This window comes from Erigeron canadensis, chromosome 2, assembly GCF_010389155.1.
Source record: "Erigeron canadensis isolate Cc75 chromosome 2, C_canadensis_v1, whole genome shotgun sequence".
Taxonomy (NCBI): domain Eukaryota; kingdom Viridiplantae; phylum Streptophyta; class Magnoliopsida; order Asterales; family Asteraceae; genus Erigeron; species Erigeron canadensis.
Genome location: NC_057762.1, coordinates 23,500,891 through 23,516,293, shown reverse-complemented (window position 1 = coordinate 23,516,293; position 15,403 = coordinate 23,500,891). Strand labels below are relative to the sequence as shown.

Genomic DNA, 15,403 nt, shown 5'->3' with positions numbered 1-15,403 from the left:
GTTTAAATACCTTGTTTAGCCTCATATATGTTACAACCCATAAAGTCCTCTTCTGATAGACGTTATAGGGCGCTAGCGCCTTGGCGATGAAGGAACGAACCTAGTACAAGCCTATGGTTAAAAGATTATGCATCACGACTTGGCATTGAGTGATTATTCAAATATTCAACCCCAAAGGTAAGTTAGTTGGAGTAGGATAGGCGAGATATCACTTTTTCGTTTCATTTGTGCTTAGTCGTGTTATTAAGGCTTGTATATCAGTCAAATATTGTCAAACATTCCGGTTTTCATTTAAGATTAAAATTGCCTAACCATCTATTCTTATTCTTGATTATGGTTGAGTTTCTTTTTGATTACTGAAATGTGGTTCCTTAATGTACCAAGGTTTAATTTGTTTTCAGCTTGGATTTGCTTGAGGACAAGCAAACATTAAGTGTGGGGGGATTTGATATGTCGTATTTTATACCCATTTCCCACAACGAATATAGTTGTTTTAGCATGTTTAATGAGTCGTTTTTATATACAATTGGTGCGTTTAGGGTATTTGTTAGTGTTTCAGGTTAATAACAGGTACATGAGCGTATTTCTGAAGAAAACAACATTCTTGAAGTGAAATAAGTACTTACGGATGATTACCGGGTCGTTTGGATGAAGTTTGGCGAAAGTCAACAAAAGTCAAACCTGGAATCAAAATGAGCTGAGCAGCAGCTTAGAAGCTGCGTAGCAGCCCCTCTAGTCTTAATCTGTGCGAAGTCAACGAAAGTCTAAAGTCAACTGCAGTCAAAAGGTTAAGCTGCACCGCAGCTACTAAGCTGCCACGCAGCTACTAAGCTGCCACGCAGCTTAAGGACGAATCTGTGCTAAAAATTAGAGAACATATAAATAGCTTGTTTATTCATTCGATAACCCTAACTTACTTACTCCAGCCGATTTTTGCATCATTCAAAGAGGTTTTTCATCAGTTTATTCATCCTTGAAGATCAAGATTACAATTGGATTATTCTCATCATTCGGTATTAGATATTTAGTCATTCTTGGAAGGATTTCTACATTCGGTACATTATGCTTTCATATACTATTGTTTGTTTTCATCTTTTCATTATGAGAGGCTAAATCTCTTTACACCCTCTTGGGTAGTAAACATGTCATAGGGTCGTTTTGAATGTTACTTGCAATCGTTGGAGAAGATTTTCATGTTTAATCGAATATCCATATTTATTTGAGTTTAAATATTGTTTTTATCTTTTATATTTATTGATTGATAATCGTAATTAGAAGTTTGGAAGAAATCTATGTCATTGTCAATTAGTTTATGAAAAGGTTAATCGGTCTATAATTAACCTAAAATTCTTGGAGTTCGGAAGAAACCAACGGTAAAGATTTTAAACATTTAAACTCATTTTGAATGTGTAAACACTTATGATAGAGGAATCTAATTAGGTGAATAAGCAGTTCGGAAGAAAGCTTTTATAGGTTAAATCGTGAAAATCGATTCAGGATATTAATGCTTCATTGTTTTGAGTAGAAATTAAACGCGGAAGCGATAACTATATTTAGAGCAATTTAAGTGTCAAGTATAACGGAAGTTCGTCTTGTCTATCTTTTGAGTTGTTCAACAAATGCAAGTAATGTTTAGACCCGATGATTGGCATGTGAGCTGATCCTAGTGGGTGTCCCTTTTAAATTATTGTTTGAAATTCAACAACAAATATTCTCTTGCGATTAATCCTACGGGATTACTGATTTTTTCAACTAACTCTTGCAAAGTGGCAATTCGGCCACAAAACCCCCCTTTTTTAATCTGAATCATTTTATTGTAATAATTGCTTAATAAGTCCTTGTGTTCGACCTCGTACTTACCAAGTCACTATATTGCATACGAACGGGTACACTGCCCGCAAGTGTGTAGTAGACAGTTACTAGGTATTTCGTGATATAAATTTAAAACTAGAAAATACACATCAGTACTCATAATGTGATATTATTATGAATGCTAATTAAGAATTAAATATAAATATACTTGTGATTTTGTACTTGATATTCAAGTATATGTCTTTAATCATGATGCATGCTTATAACATGATTAAGTTGAAATAATTTTTTGATTTTGTAAAAACAAGGTTAAAAGAATATACTTATAGAACATTAAACACATATATTGTATTTCGTCTTTTAAAATATTTTTTTGTAGACAACATTTCATATGTTTAACTTTTATTAATTAACTAAGTATTTACAAAACTTCTTAAAAAATCGTCTCAAGCTGATGGCAAAAAATAAATATAAATTAAGTATCAGGGCTAATAAGTGTAAATTATCGATAGAAAACAAAAAGTGTAAATAAATGAGATTTTTTCTAAAAATAATAATATAATAATATATATGGATAATGATTATAAGGATTTTTAATTTATATTTAAATTAAATGATGACATAAGCGAAAGTCAATTTGATTAAATTAAGCGATTTGATTGGTTAATAAGTTATTAGTTCAACTGTCTTATAGTATATATTAAGACTGTTATGTTATTGTTATATTCCAACTTTTTCATTCTACAAAAAGTTGTATTCTCTTAAATTTATTTTGCTTATTTTGCTCACTATTTACATTTTTCTTTTATAAATTTAGAATAGTGATATCAAAATGATAACATGTTTAGGACTAGTTTATTGGTTTAGAAGAGCAAGTGAGAGGATTAAGATTAGGATAGATAGGTGGCCTAAGGTCCTTTTTTCCATAGGTTGTTTAGAAGTAGTTACTGCCTTGGCTCAACCGGGATCTTTTCCGGTTTTGTCATTTCTTATTTATTTGTATGTTTGTCTTGTTGTTTCCCACTACTTGTTCGAGTTACGTATTAGTTTGCTACTTTTATGTTGTTTAATATGCCCAATATGGTTGCTTTCGTATTTGTATTTGTATTTGTATTGTCAAATATGTTTCTAAGATATCGGTAGGACGCATGAGGGATAAACGTTCGACCCGCATAGTAGCCGGACCAAGCAGACAGGTATTTCTTCTTTCCAGATTCTCGGTAGACAGGTATGATTTTCTAAACATTTCTCATTTTCCATCTTGCACTCCTTTGCGGCCGGAGGTCCCTATGGAAGCAGTCTCTCTACCTTTGTGTAGAGGTAAGACTGTCTACAGCTTACCTCCCCCATACCCCGCGCAAAGATTGGGTCCTGTTGTTGTTGTTATTGTATTGTGTTTTGTTATATATATATGTGAACCCATTTGGCTTGTTCCTGTTCTAACATCATTTGACCCGTTACCTGACCCGACTGCCAGCCTGCTCATTTTGTCTTTTTTTTGGCGGAGATACATTATAAGTGCTTAAGAAGATTATTAACACCAATGATGTAGTTAATTTTGAATTTATATAGGGTTATGCATTGTGTTGAACTTTATAAGCTAAAAATGGTAGCAAGGATTCTTGTGTTGATACGTACGTACCCGATCCACCTTTCTCATAAACTTGATGCAACGATTTTTACTCTTTTTTAAGGTATGTCATAATGTTATCGTTCCTACCTGTTTAACACCTTTAGGAGGTGAGATTTGCACAAAAGACGTATTCATAGTTTTATACACAACAGTTGTTTGATCACAAAGTTGTGTTCTTCAGATCCTTCACGGTACTTCTGAAAGGATCCCATATGCTGCTTAAAAAATTTCTACCAAAATTTAAGAGAAGATAAGCTAGATGAAGTGGCTAATTTCTTTACTTTCACACAGAAACAAAATGACTTATGCATTATGCTTGTATACTTATAATTAAGTATTTGGTTTTACTACAGTCAATTTCATGAGACACTTTTTTTCTTTTTGTCGATCAAGTAATACGAGTGCTAAGGATGAAGCTATGGATCAAGTAATACGAGTGCTAAACATGAATATTAATGTTTTATATTGTTGAATATCTTTAGGCATAGTTCAAGAAGCTGATGTCATTGGAAAAAGTATATAATTTCAAGCGTGTGGCTATTCGTTGCATCTGAACTCTTTAAGAGGCAAATCCACGTTTCAATTTTCGTGATAACTTGCTGGGAGTTGTCATAAGAAATATAAATTTTACAGACGATGTCATACGGTCTTTATTATGTTCCGTGTTTTATTTCCTTTTTAATGTGTAACAGCCAAAGAGTTTGCTATTTTGTTGATATTTCATCTATTGTTTAATTTATGTGACACTAATTTGTTTTTCAGGCACATGTTACCAGAAAACTCTGCTGTAGCACTATTAAATCACTGTTTACAAATGAGGGAAAACATGGTGGTGAAGTTACAGTAGAGGCTGTTTAGCTTATTGCGAATCTCGTAAAAGACCATGATTGTCAATCCCATTCTAATTCTTTTGGAGTAATTGTAGTTTTTGCCTATAAGTTATAATTGGCAATTACATCCTGATTTTGTTGAGGTAATTGTATTTTCTGGTTGGATATTTGATTTGTTTGCTCTCGTGTGTTTATGCAGCCCTTCTCGTCTCTAATGTTTGATGAAGATCATAGAAAGCCTCAAACTGCAAAGCCAGACAGTAAGTAGATAAAAAATAAGTTTTTTAAGACAGGAAGAAGAAACAAGGAAATAAAACAAGGTCAAGCCAACTATAGAAAGAAAAATAAACAGGAAATGGTGTCGAAGACGAAAGAAGGTACCTATTTTTAATCACAAATCTGCTTTTCTGTTCGAAGTTACATGAAGATTTTTTTTAAATTATTTTTCAATTTGTGAGTGACTTTCAGGTGCTGAGCAGGTCAAAGCTGAATTCATGGCTGCATCATTGCCCCCAGATGTGATGGAAAAGAGTATATACTTTTGTATAGTGAAGCATACTATGCATCAAGGGTATGCGCCGCCCAAACAAGTATTTGCCTTATGTCTCAGTATTAATGTTCTCACTCCACTTATTTTTGTTATTCTATTGTTCAGATATGGAGAAAATGTATCATTTGCTGGTCCATTGGGGGATCACCCACTTCTTGGTCCATGTTTAATAGGAATTTTGGAAATTTTCACATTTGATTGATAAGGATTTTGTGCCTGATCTAATGAACTATTCGAGAAGGCTCGCTGGAGGAAGTAGTGACACCAAAAATCCGTCTCACAGTGTTTCAAGTTATTTGACTGTCTCTGAATGCCGAAGGTGCTGCATTGTTTCTTTAAGTGATGAAGAGCAATCATATACGACGCGTTAAATGTTGATTTACAGGACTTCTCTAATCAACTTTACAATCTCATACTTGATTACAGACCAGGGAGGTTGGTACTATTTGACATTTTCAGATAGATAAATGAGGCAAACGAATGCCGGCCGGGTTGGCTAATGGTTTACCTGTCAAGACTGGTCTGGGCCGGCAGACCTATATATGCTTTGATGGGTTTTTATTATTATTATTATTATTATTATTATTATTATTATTATTATTATTATTATTATATTATTATTATTATTATTATTATTAACGGGGGTATGGGTTAGTGAAATCCAACATTAATCTCATAAAAATGTTGAACATTTTTAAGAAACAACACAAGACCTCAGTTAAGAATAGCTTAACTGAAGAATATTAAATTCCAAAAGATATTGATCTTTTGAATAAATGGACTATTCCAAAAATTCAACCAAAAGTTATATATGAATTTCGTACTTTTGAAGAATTGGGTTTTGTTCAGACTGTTAAAACTACTGAAGAAACTTTAACTTTAGATAATAATGAAATGGTAATAATACTTTTAACTGAAAGAGATATTCATAAATATCAAGAATTTTACAACTATATTCATAAAGGTTTAGTCCAAATTGCTTTTAAGCCTCTAACTCTCCAAGGTCTACCTGAGAGTTTTATAGCTGTATTGCGTGATGGACGTAACAATCATTAATAGGAATTATTCAATCTAGTTTGTCACATGGCCCAGTATATTTTAATGTTTATCCAAACCTTCAATTATCCTTAACTGATGTTAATATACTAGATTCTTTAACATTAATTGTTAAAACTCATTGTTATAATTATATCCCTGGTTTAATGTTAAAACTCATTGTTATAATTATATCCCTGGTTCCGAATTAATATCTATATGTTATAGAATATATTATAAACCGCTTACCACCATGAATCCAAGATGTAAAAGAATAAATAAACCAACAAATGAAACAGTTCTAATAGAAACTAATTTTAATATGTCAAAAATATCTACAAGAAAAACAATTAAATGGGAAGAAATAGAATTTCCAGAAAATTGGATACTAGAAGGAGCAGTGCCTCCACAACCAATAATTAATAGTAAATTAACTAACATAATCCAAACCTCTGATGGTACAGTCCAAATAGAATTTGAAGAAGAACAAAATGAAGATAAACAATTAAGCTCAATTGTAGGTAGAAGTAAATCTAATATGTCTTCATATTCTTATATCTCACCTATAGATTATAGAGTTGAATTACCCTCAAGAGCCTCAACTTCTTATTATAGAGAAGAATTTCCTAACAAAATAAAAAATTTAAAAATTAATGAAAATAATATTGTTCAAGAAGTAAATAAAAGTGAGAATCATACTGCCTCAGAAATGGATTTTAATATTTAATGGATTTAGAACAAAATTTAGATTTTAGTCCAGGATCAACTACAAGAAAATTGATAGCTGATGAATTTAATCAAGATAAATGGAAACCCTTTAAAGAATGGCATTTTGAGAATTTCTCAAATGAAGAAAGAAAAATATTTCAAGAAGAATTTTATAAATATTTAATAAAAATAAACAAAATAATATATTTTGTACCACGGTTTGTTAATAACTATATAATAAATTTTATTTGTACCTTTGAAAGAGATTACAAACTTAATAATGGACAAATGTTAAAAACAATATATCTTCCTCAAAGTCCATTCCAAATTGATAAGGAAAATGTTAATTTAAATTTTGCTGCATATAAAAAATTATTTAAAAATAATACATTAGGTGTCACAATAGAACACGTAAATAATTTATTACAACAAAATATTTTCACTAATTTATATTTAGTGGTCTTAGGAGAACAAATAGGTTCAATACAAAAAAGAGTTGAAGATTTAATTAAAAATATAAAATACAAAAATGAAATAGTAGTAAATGAAGCTACAACTAGTATTCAGCTGCCTCTAGAAATCAATGATTTCAAAATAAAATCTACAACAAATGACTTAGAAAAACTATTAGCTGAAAATTTTAAAAGTTTTAATATTAATGTAATAGACAAAGATGATGATATATCAAAAGACGAATTTAATAATGAGATAAATAAATTAGAAAGGTTTTCAAATAAATATTCAGATAAACCTTCTCAAAGATTATTTTATTATCCAAGGTCTACCCCACAAGATGTCCTGCATGAGGAACAAGAATATATTGTAAATAATAGTTACAACGGTAAAAATATTTACCAATTGAATATTGATGGTTATACTGAGAGACAAATTTATAATATAGTACATAGAATGATGATGTATTGTACAATTTGTAAAAATAATGGAAATAATGATAGAACAGTAGCAAGTATGATAGTTGCAGGCTTTACAGGTCAATTAAAAGGATGGTGGGATAATTACCTTACCACCGCAGATCAAACTCAAATACTGAATACAGTTAAAGAAGAAAATGGTACAACAAAAATGAATGCGGTCTACTCACTAGTGGTTAATATTATAGAACACTTTACAAGTAGATGGTCAGATAATTCTGAAAATATTAGAATTTTACTAAATAGCTTAAAATGTCCAACTTTAACCTCATTTAGATGGTATAAAGATATATTTTTAAGTAGAGTAATGGAATTACCAGATTCTAATACGTTTCATTGGAAGTCTAAATTTATAGACGGTCTCCCTAATTTATTTGCTGAAAGAGTTAGAAGAACTCTTAGGGGAACAGAGACAACAATAAATTATGATAAATATACATATGGAAAACTAATTGGCACATGCGTCCAAGAAGGATTAGCATTATGCAATTAAATAAAATTAAATCAACAAATAAAAAGATATAGTTTTTTAGCAAGGAAACAAATGGGAAATTTTTGTGACCAATTTGGTATGGAATGTAAAAATACTACAAAGGAAAAATATATACCAAAAAACAAAAATTACAAACGAAAAAGACATTATAATAAACACTCCAAAATAAAAAGGAGAGAAAAGACAGAAGAGAGAAAAAATAAAAGACAAAAAGATTATAATAATAAGCCAAAAACATGTTATAGGTGTGGCAAAATAGGCCATTATGCAAATAAATGCAGAGTAAAGAAAAAGATTAATAATTTTAATATAGATGAAGATTTAAAAGAAGGTTTAATGAGAATCTTATTAAACTCATCAGATTCAGGAACTGAAAATGAATCTGAAAATATAGATTCAGAAGAAGAAATAAATTGTATAAAAGAAGAAGAAAATTTTTGCAATAATAATTGTTGTCAAAATAAAAACGAAGAATATGATATTTATGAAATACAAGCTCAATTTGAAGATTTAAAAATTAATGTTTTAAATAGTGAAACTTTAGATGTACTAAAAATGGTACAAGATGAAGAGGTAAGATCAAAAATCATTAGTCATTTATCTAATAATGGAGAAGGATCATCAAATGATTCAGAACCTTATACAATATTAATGTCCGACGTATATAAAATACTTAAACAAAAACAAAAAGACAATTTGTCTACTAATGTCTCCATGCAAGACTTAATACATGAGATTAATAATTTAAAAGGCGAGATAAATAATCTCAAAAACAATAATAATAAATTAGATAATAGAATTACTATTTTAGAGACAAAAGGAAAATATCAAATAATTGGAAAAAATAAACAACTTAATCCAATAATAGAAGAAAATAAACAAGTTATTCCAAATAAAGAAGATGATTTTTTAGCTACACTAGAAATGGTGACTTCAAGAAAATGGTTTGTTAAGATTAATTTATTAATAGACAATCATTATAGAAAAGAACTTATAGCTCTAGTTGATAGTGGAGCAGATTTAAATTGTCTACAAGAAGGATTAATTCCTACTAAATATTTTCAAAAAACTACACATTCATTAAGCACAACAAGTGGTGAAAAAATGAATATTAAATATAAACTACAAAATGTTAAAATATGCAAAAATAATGTTTGCATACCAACTAATTTTATACTTATCAAAAATATAACAAATCAGATGATTTTAGGCGCTCCTTTTATTGAGAAGATATTCCCAATACAAGGGGTTGATAAAAACGGAATAACAGGAACTTTTAATAATAAAGCAATAACTTTTGAATTTATTACTCAACCTTTTACAAGATCACTCTTAGAAGTAAAAGATTTACTAATAGCAAAAAATAAGCATGTTAACTTTCTTAAAGAAGAAATTAATATTAACACTATTGAAAAAAAATTAGAAAATCCCAAATTAAAAGAAAAAATTAAATTATTAACCAATCATTGTACTCTAAAAATTTGTGATGATCATCCAAATGCATTTTGGAATAGGAAAAAGCATATTGTAAATCTTCCATATGAAGATGAATTTCATGAAAGTAAAATACCTACAAAAGCTAGGCCTTGTCAAATGAACTCGCAATATCGTGATCTATGTCAAAAAGAAATTGATACCCTTTTACAAAAAAGGTTAATAAAACCTTCTAAATCACAATGGTCATGTACTGCTTTTTATGTTAATAAACATGCAGAGCAAGAAAGAGGTGTCCCCCGCCTTGTTATAAATTATAAGCCCTTAAATATAGTTTTAAAATGGATTAGATATCCAATTCCTAATATAAAAGATTTATTAAATAGGTTACGTGAAGCACTTATCTTTTCTAAGTTTGACTTAAAGTCAGGATATTGGCAAATCCAAATTAGTGAGAATGATACTTATAAAACTGCTTTTAATGTCCCTTTTGGACAATATGAATGGAATGTTATGCCATTTGGGTTTAAAAATGCTCCCTCGGAATTTCAAAAAATTATGAATGACATTTTTAATCCTTATAGTGATTTCATTATAGTCTATATTGATGACATCTTAGTATTTTCGAAAGATATTGAAACACATTTTAGACATCTTCAAATATTCGAGAAAATTATCATTAATAATGGTCTAGTAATTTCTAAATCAAAAATGATGCTTTTCCAAACAAATGTCAGATTTCTTGGTCATAATATTGAGAAAGGAAAAATAATACCTATTAATAGAAGTATAGAATTTTCTACAAAATTTCCGGATAAAATTTTAGATAAAACTCAATTACAAAGATTTTTGGGAAGTTTAAACTATATTTCCCCATTTTACAAAAATCTTTCTCAAGATACTGCTATCTTATATGATAGACTAAAGAAAGTTCCATGTCCTTGAACTGGTAAGCATACTGAAACAATCCAAAAAATTAAACAAAGGGTTAAAAGTATCCCTTGTTGAACATTGGCAAATCCTAATTGGAAAAAGATTATAGAAACAGATGCCTTTGATATAGGATACGGAGGAATTTTAAAACAAATTGATGAAAATAAACAAGAATATTTGATTAGGTTCCATTCAGGGAAATGGAACAACGCACAGAAGAATTATGCAACTGTTGCTAAAGAAATTCTCGCAATTATTAAGTGTGTTTTAAAATTTCAAGAAGATTTACACAATCAACATTTTATTATTAAAACAGATTGTCAAGCTGCAAAATTTATGTTTAATAAAGATTTCAAGCATGATGTGTCAAAACAAATGTTTGCCAGATGGCAAGCCCACTTAGCTCCTTTTGATTTTGAGATACTATATAAGAAAGGGGAGGATAATAGTCACCCTGATTATCTAACTTGTGAGTTTTTACAGAAAATGTCCAAATGATCCCACATTCAAGAGAGATAGGAAGCTACCCAAGAAGGGGTAGAGGTAGCCATCCCAAAAATGGGAAAAGGCCCCTAATTGCACAACAAGGAAGGAGACAGCTAATAGCTGCAAATCTCGCTTCCTCCTCCTCATCATCATCATCTCCAAAAGAAGATATGTATGGAGAATTCAGAGAGGAATTTATAGAATTCCTAAAAAATAAGAAAAGAGATAATATCCCTTCATATCTCAAAGCAACAACAGAAGAAGAATCAGATGATGCTGCTGAATATGTTCGAATTCCCTACAAGGAGGTCATATTCACCTTAGAACATGAAGATGTTTTAAGGTATTATGAAACAGGTAATGATCTCTGGAATATTATGACAAGGTATTTAGACAATGCATCATATGCAGCCACATCATACAAACCAAGGTCATACTATGAAGCCCTTTTAAGTGCTACAAGTATATGTGAATTTCAACACTTTTATGCAAATTTAAACTCAAAAATTTTTAATTTTAGTAAAGCAATAATAAAACATATAATTTTACCTGATGAATGGGGACTTAGTACTCTAAGAGAAAAAGAATTTATTTATGCAGAATCACGCATCCAAGTAAAATATAATTATTGGGATTATATAGATAGCTTTCATAAAGCTTTTTTATACGAAAATCCTCAAAGGAAACATACTTGGTTCTTTAAAGTTTGTGAAAAGGTTTATAACCGCAAAATTCCAAATTGGTTTATTATTTGGTGGAAAACACATGGACCATCCGTCCAAATTCTACTAGATCCTTATAAAAGTCTTTATATCGAATGGGTTAATATTAGCCCAAAATTGAAAGATGCAATCATCAAGAACAATAGTTCTAAAGAGGTCATACCCTCGCTACATTTCTTTACTGAATTTTTAATCCCATGGATTTGGAAATGGATGCAAGAAGTCAATTTTCCTGAAGATAATCCCCCTTGTATACAAAGGGTATTCTTGACAAAATTTTGGAGAAAAATGATAGAAAAAGATCATACTACGGGATTAATACAATCCCAAGATACATTGGACAAACTCAAGAAAGCTCTTGAATCATATAAAGAGCAAAGGGAATATCTCAACAGCCAGGAGAATCCAGGTCTTCTTCAACAAATTGAAGAAAAACTAAGAAGACAAGGACATAATGTGGTGTCCAAGCAGGATATTATAAAAACCTACATTCAAGAAATGAGAAAGGACATCCTTCAAAATAGCAAGTGGAACAAATCCGACACTTCCATGAACTCTGAAGACAATTATCTAGCTGGAGAATCTCAACCGCAGTCCGAAGAAATACCTTTGGAAGACATTTTTGATGAAATGGAAGAAACGTTAATCAAACGTTTTACGGATTTAGCAAGAATCTCCGACAACATCAGACAAGAGATAAAGTTCACAATAATACAAGACAAAAGCAATGGTTAAAAGAGGTCCTACCTCCATCAATAGTCATCATATGGCAAAAAATCATAAGACTCTAATTGAATTAAAAATTCAACTTGAAAGACACGTATGGAGCCAGATGGAGTATGCATGTTGATACCAAATTTCCAAGACACAATTCAAGTTACAAGAAGCATCTCTTCTGCACCATAAAAGCCATGCAATAGCCAGAGAAAAATCAAGCTTTCTTTTACTAGTTTTTGTACTTTCAAAATTTTCTTGTATCTTGTAATAAAGTACTCAATAAAATAATAAAGGATTTGAAGTACGTGAGCTCTTGATTGTTCCTAATTATTGTTCATACTTCTTAAGTTCTACTATAAGGTTGGTTTTCTTAATTTTATTTGTTATTTAGATAAGCCTAATGATAGGCTAAATATTAATATGTTGGATGTCACCAATCCATATCCTAATTTCATGGGTCTAATAAAATAAACTCTTAGATTATGTCTAAATAGCCAAACAATCTTAAAGTCAAGGTTGTTATTAAACCAGGCAATCATTATGGATAAATCAGTGTCATGGTCGTGGTCTAGCCCTATTTTAGCCGGGTTTGGCGTGGTTTGGATGTTTAATCATTGACAGACATTTGATTTAAAAATAGTGTCTTGACAGGTTTAGTTACGTAATTAAAAATTTTAATAATTAATCTTTACTTAATTATTAATGTATCCTTTGACTAATAACGGCTATTTAGACGTAACCTGGGGCATTTATTATTATTATTATTATTATTATTATTATTATTATTATTATTATTATTTTATTTTTTTTATGATGAATGCCTTAAATGAAGCATTACAGATACCCCAATATATAGGTCTGGGCCGGCAGACCTATATATGCTTTGATCGGTGTGGTTTTGTACTTTTAGTTTTCGAGAATCAACCAGTTTACCTGCAGTAGAAATTTTGGAGAGTTGGTTATGTTTACTCAGTAATTTTTTGAAAGATTGAGTTGTTTTGGCCTTAATTACTTAGTTACCTTCGATAGAATGTTGACAAAAGATGGTCATGTTTTCATACAACTAGGCTTTTCTAATAGTTTGATACTCTTAGGTTGTTTTGTATAATATTTTTTGTTAAACTAGGGATCCTCCCTGCTTTGTGAGCCAATGAATCCCACAGCGACCACCTGCTTTGCGGGCAGCCCGAAGTCATCGTGGGTGAACCTCTGTGGCCACTAGGGGGTTTATAAGCCACCACCCTTGTTATTATTAGGTTATGTATATTGAATGCACTTAAGCTGCTTTCAAGTAGCTAGACATGGGTCAAAATCACTACATCTATTGATAGACGTAATTTTAGATGTGATTATTAACTGTAAAGTTTTGCTGTTTAAATATATAGAGATCAGGGAAAAACTTTAGCAGAAGCATCGAAGATAATGTTGTGTGATGATAGACAACATGACATGCAACGGGTTGCTGCACTCATTAAGCATCTGGCTTCGTTCTTTTTGAGCATTGGAGCTGCTGAATATATGGCTGGTACACCCTCCATTCCTCTAGGGATGTGCAATTTTGTATGTTGAATGATCTAATATCTATACTTTGTGATATTCAGCCTTGGTTACCGTAAAGCATCTCCTTTAGAAGAATGTCAAATGCCGTGACCTCTTAGAAAACGAACCTGGTGGTGGCTCATTTTCAGGATCTGTCTCGGTAAGACTCTATCTGCTCCTAACTGTCATTGGCCATATATATAAAAATGAAACTTAACTAGAGAAATAGCAATAGTTTATTTCTTCCTTCCATGTCCAAAAATGAAACGGTTTCTGATTCGTAATTTTGATTTTGGTTTTCACTTTTTGATTTCCTTTTATATCTTTTAAAGGTCATTTACATTGTATTGTTAAGTTTTTTTTTGAGGGGAAGGAAAGGATTAGGACGGGGGAAAAAATTAAATGCATTGTTAAGTTTTAGATGACCTGGAAAGTTAAGGAGGAGAGGAGAAGTGGTGAAAGTTGTATGTTGTATTTGTACGACAATTTTCCAGCCCATTTTTTAAGTAATTAGAACTAATTACAAAGGATAACCACCCTCTTATATGGATAATTACATCTTTATCCTCAACAGGCTATTACTCCTTCTGTATCATATTAATTGTCTAATTTTGACTTGCCAAACTTTTTTCTTTCAATTTTGACCATATATCTATTTGTTTGTGTTAGATAGTAGTTTGATAAAAGTTATATCATAGAATAGTATATTTAAAACTCAATTTGTCCATATAATTTATATGAAGTGTTATATAATACAAACAAAAGTTCCTTACATTCAAATTGAAAGCAGGAGACTTGACAAGTCAAAATTGGACATTTAGAAATTTTGATTCACGCCAGACATATATTCTGTATATTTTGCAGGTGTTTTGCATTGCTCTCATGTCCTGTCCACTAAGTGTTCTAAGTAAGACTTCTCGTGTCTCTTTTGGCCTGCCTTTTAAGCTTGGATTTGAAACCAGCACTTGTTACAGACATTGAATTTGTCTGGGTTACTGATTGTTTTTCACTACTCTGCAGAATTTCAGCCAAAAGCTACCGCTCCAAGCTTCCAAATGTAAGGGTGCATCTGCAACCGTACTTTGGGAGCTTAGCCTTTTATCAAAACAATATCATCCAACTGCGTCAACAATGGCATCTGGAATTTCAACAATCACAAACGCACCGGACCAAGAGAAAGAAGGGTAACAGGACTCCACCACTGCCAGCAGCAGATGGAACGAACGGGTCTATGGTGGATTAGAATGTAGTGGGAACCAAACTCTCAGAACATTTCATGCCTGTTAACAACATGGAAGAAAACAGGAGATTAAGACGTGAGACGAACGAAAAGTAGGTGTATGTACAGCTTTATAAACAGCATAAAAAGCAAAAGAAACAACAAATCAAATGGGTTTTCGTATTACATGCATATATGTGATTTGTGTTCTAAATTTTATTGACATTAGAGGTTGAATATTTTGTCATTAGGGGGGGAGCAAAAGTAGATTAGTTTTGCATCCGTTTAAGATGTATGAAAAAAAACTATAGGACGTATTTTTGATCTTTTGATCAGTTTTTTGAGATGAAAGCACTTGTG

At 31.1% G+C, this 15,403-nt stretch overlaps 1 pseudogene; it reads left to right on the top strand.

Annotated features, from left to right (window-relative positions):
- The first annotated feature begins 4,219 nt into the window (after positions 1-4,219).
- LOC122587901 lies at positions 4,220-15,244 on the top strand (annotated as a pseudogene).
- Positions 15,245-15,403: the final 159 nt, after the last annotated feature.